A 3,984-nucleotide genomic window follows, 5' to 3' on the forward strand; every position below is an offset into this window, starting at 1 on the left:
CCGCCGGACTAGCAGTGCAGCGGCAGACCAGCGAGAGCCCTGGAGTCTAACCAGCTCCCTCTTTGGGGCAGGGCTGGGACCGGCAGGCCTGGCGGCGGGCACCGAGCCGGCCGCGGCCGCGCTCCAGCCAACAGGAAGAGAAGGAGTGAGGCCAGGCGAGGCGGGCCAGCTGGCCCGCGGAGAGTCCCCGGCGTGGGCGTGGGGAGCGGGGGAACACCCACGGGCGCCTCCTCCGCCCGGTTGTGTATGGGGGGCGCCGCCCCCGGGCCTCGGCGTCTTCCTTCGCAAAGTGGGGGCCCCTGCGGGGACTGGCTTGCGTGCTAACGGCAAGAGGGAGGCGAAGTGTGCCCAAGAGGGCAGAGAGGCCAGGAGGCTGACCCTCACAGAGCGAGGCGGAGAGACCGGGTACCCCGACTCCCAGCAAGCCGGGGCGGGGCCTCGGAGGGGCGGACCCTCTTGGGGGAGGGGCGGACTCTCTCGAGGACGGGGCGGGGCTGGGCCGGCACCTGGGCGAGGTCGCGCCGCCCCGCCCCGCCCCCTTGCACTTCCGTGTGCCGCGGCGCCCGAGCGAGAGGCGGCAGCCCAGAACCCCCGAGCGACCCCGGCATCCGCCCGCCGCGCCGAGAGCCGAGCTGTACCTCCCTGGCCGCTGGGCCCGTCCCCATCGGGCCCGCGCCGACCCCCGTCCGCGCGCGCGCCCCGGAGCCGCGCGGGGAGCCGGACCCCGCCGCCGCGACCCTCGGCTCCTGGCCCTGGGCCCAGAGGTGAGTGAGAACCGGGCCCGAGCTCGGGATCAGCGCTACCCCGAGGGCGCGCCGTCCTCCCTGCCTCCTCCCCGCTCCGGTCCCCGTTTCCCGTTTCTGAAACTGAGAAACTGAGCTGCGGCCAGTGAAAGTCCCGCCGTACGCCGAGACTCGCCGGTGCCTCTGTCCCTTCGTCCGTCCGTCCCACCATTCAACAGTGGGGGCTGAGACCCTTTCGTCCGACAGCTCCCAGCCCCTCTGCCCACCTGTGTGTCCCCCGCTCCTCCGAGGAGTCTGTGCGTCCTTTCCGAATCTCTCCGAGGCCCCGTGTCGGTCCGTCTGTTCCCACCCCCTCTGTGTTCCCCTGTCCGCCTCTCGCCAGACCCGCTTCGTCTGTCCCTCGCCCTCGGCGTGTTCCATCGCCCCACCCCCACCCAGCCGCCCCCTTGATCCTGTCCTCCCGGAGCCGCGCCCCCGGCCCACGCTCGCCTCCCCCTGCCTGTCCAGCCTCCTCTCGTTTTCTACCGCCGGCCGAGGCCGAGCCGCCCGCCGGGCCTCGCCTCCCTCCCCTCCCTCCCCTGGGTCCCAGCCGGCCCGACCTGCGCGGCGCCTCCTCCTCGCTCTCTCTTTCAGTCTTGGAGTCTTTCTCCGTCTCTCGATCGGTCTCTGGGCTGGGCGTGGTTCCTGTCTCAACCATCTTCCTTTCCGCCCCTCCGCCCCTCCGAGACCCCTGCCCTGGTGGCCCCGTCTGGTGCGGTCTTTCCCTGCCCCCTAATCCAGATGCCTCCCCCCGTGGGGGGCCCAGACAGTGTAGGGGAGGAGATGGAGGGGAGCACCCTCCTGACTGGTGGTGGAGAGGTAGGAGGTGAACATCAGCACTGCTCCCACTTCCCCAAAAGAGCCCCCCTGAACCCGTATCTAAACTGGGACAGAAGGATTTGGTACGAATTGGGGTGCCCTACCCTGTATGCAGCGACCCTGTCTTCTTGTGCTGAGTTGCCTGTATCTTGGCTTGTGGGTATGTTGTGTGTCTGTGTCTCCTGTGTTCTTTGGCACTGTGGGACTTGCCCCTGTGCGTGCACATTCTTTTTCACGTGTGTGACTTGCTTGTATGTATGTGCGTCTGCTTGTGTGTCCTGAGGCTCTGTGTGGGTCCTTTGCAACTGTGTGTGTACCATAGCTTGGTGTGTTCTTTGTCCCCTCTGTGTGTGTGTGTGTGTGTGTGTGTATCTTTGCCTGCCCGTACGTGTGTCCCTGTGTGTCTGGAAGGTTCAGTGTTGCACACTGGGTGTATCATGGTGACCAGCTGGCCATGAATACATTAGATCCGTTAATTGTGGGAGCCCCTGGTGTTGGGATCCCAGCTCACCAGGCTAATGTGTGAAAGTATCTATGAGTGTGTTTATGTGTGTGCACTCACATGTGGTTCTTCCTCTCCCTCCGCCACCGAGCTGCTGTGACCAGACAGACCTGGTCACCAAGGGAGAGGACTGGTCCCTTGGGTTTCCTCATTCCTGATGTTGACCAAGCTGGGGTGTGGCAGGCAGGCCGGCAGAGGGCAACTGTGTGGCATGCATGTGTGTGGTTGTGTGTGTGAGGTGTGGAGGTGTCTGAGTGGCTGTACGTGGCAGTGTGGGGCCACGGTGGGAGTGTATGACTGGTGGCAGACACACTCTGACTGTATGAAACTGCCAGGGTGTGCTTGGGGAGTGACTGTGATTGTGGGGAACTGAGAGTGCTTGGGCGTGGGTGTCAGCAGCAGGAGGGGGTGTGACAAGGTGTGTGGTGACCGTGCGGAGCAGGAAGGTGAGAGCCCGGTGTGTGTGTGAGCACGTGGGACACTGTGAGGGTGTGGTGTGCACGCAGCACCCTGGGGAGGCGGTGAGAGCCAGAGGGCAAGTCTTGGGGTTTGTAGTGTTATGACCAAGACCTCAGGCTCTGGGCCAAGACAAACCTGGGCTCAAATACTTGCTGTGCTGATTAAGAGTGGGAGACCCAAGCTAGGCCGAGTTATCTGCAGCATGGAAAGTTGCTGTGAGGACTAGAGGTCCAGTGTCACAGATCCTTTAGCACAGCACTGGCCCATAGTGAGAGCACAGCACATGCTGTCTTATTTGGTGACCACACCCCAGCTGTATGGTCCCCATTCTCCTGGGAGCTGGGGCTAATGAAAGCCCAGAGAGTCCCCAACCCAGTTTTCTGCCTATGATGTGTCTGTTGCCCCCGTCATCCCCTTGACCAGGATGCTTTGGGAGGGAGGGAGTGCTGACAGAGCCCCCAAGACCCAGCCCTGTTCAGCCCACGTGACAATCCCTTCCCCGCCAGGGGGAAAGAGGGGTGAGGGGTGATTTGGAGCTGTGACTTCAGGGCACTGACACCGTTTAGCTGGTACAGCTAATTGGAGTTTAAATTAAAATTAGAAATAATTTAAAGTACAGCCAAAAAAAAATAATAAAGCCTGAGGATGCCTTTGTCCCCAGGGAGTGGTGATGTGGGGTCCTCAGCTGGGAGAGGGGCTGACATCTGGGGAGGAGAATCATTTATGGAGGCCTGGTCTGGCCTGCAGAGAAAATGCTCAGACCTTTCAGCCAGGAAACCCAGGGCACCTCGCTGCCTGTGCCATTCCTTCCTTCCAGGGTCTATTCAGGTGTCAGTTTTTACAGCTGTATAATGGGCACAATAGTGATGTAAGAATCATCTGAACTGTAAGGTTCAAAACAAGGGATAAAAAAATGTCGCTATTCATTTGGCACTCTTGTGAGTCCAGCACAGGAGCTGGCACGCCACATCACTGGAGACTTGGAACCACCTGGGGAGAGGGATGCTAGTATTCTCCCCATTTTAGAAACTGAGGCTCAGAGGAATTGCCCCAGGCCATAAAGTGCCCAATTTCTTCCTAGGACTCCTGAGCCTGCGGGGCAGCCTCCCATAGGCAGGAAGGTCGGAAACGGCTTTTTGCTCTGTCTATTGGCCTACTCGCCAAGCTGGAAATGTTCTGAGGGCAGGGACACAGAGTTCTCCACCTCTACCATGGAGTGGACACATAGCCGGTACCCAGGAAAAGTTGGGCCTGACACCCCATTTCTAGAGAAGAGAAAGCCAAGTCCAGAGAGCCTGAGGTCTTAGGGCCAGGTGAGACAGAACTGGGCTGTGTCAGCCGTGCTGAGCTGGGCTGATGGGGAGAGACTATTTGGCAATCCCTCCCAGCACAGCTGTTTTCTTCTGTTCTTACAGGTCTACT

The sequence above is a fragment of the Propithecus coquereli genome, unplaced genomic scaffold (assembly GCF_000956105.1).
Source record: "Propithecus coquereli isolate 6110/MARCELLA unplaced genomic scaffold, Pcoq_1.0 Scaffold1, whole genome shotgun sequence".
NCBI lineage: Eukaryota > Metazoa > Chordata > Mammalia > Primates > Indriidae > Propithecus > Propithecus coquereli.